Raw genomic sequence first — 360 nt, forward strand, 5'->3', positions numbered from 1 at the left:
TGTCCCCCCCCCCCCCCACCTGCAGACACAACATGAAGTGAGAGGGAATAGCTCTCCTGGACAGATGTCACCATGGTTACATTTCCCCTTTAATCCTGTTCTGGTGACAACCACATTCTGGATTGCCCTCCGTCCAGCAGAGGGTGACACGGATAGAAATAAAGAACGCCAAAGTGGCTCCTAAGCCGCCGCCACACAGAAAGTTTGGTTGTCCGCGCACTATACGGGTGACGGGGTGTGCGGGGGGGACATCGGGGGATTGAGGATTCCAAAGCTCAGCAGGTGAAGATGTTACGGAATCCTCCCCGGAGAACTGGGTCCCGACACTTCCCACAATCCCTCTGTGGGGCCCGGCGCGGG

At 57.5% G+C, this 360-nt stretch overlaps 1 pseudogene; it reads right to left on the bottom strand.

Moving 5' to 3' along the window:
• Nucleotides 1-360, bottom strand: part of LOC108802603 — a 13,089-nt pseudogene that overhangs the window by 11,292 nt on the left and 1,437 nt on the right.

The sequence above is a fragment of the Nanorana parkeri genome, unplaced genomic scaffold (genome assembly GCF_000935625.1).
Source record: "Nanorana parkeri isolate BGI_ZX_2015 unplaced genomic scaffold, ASM93562v1 scaffold2977, whole genome shotgun sequence".
Lineage (NCBI taxonomy): Eukaryota > Metazoa > Chordata > Amphibia > Anura > Dicroglossidae > Nanorana > Nanorana parkeri.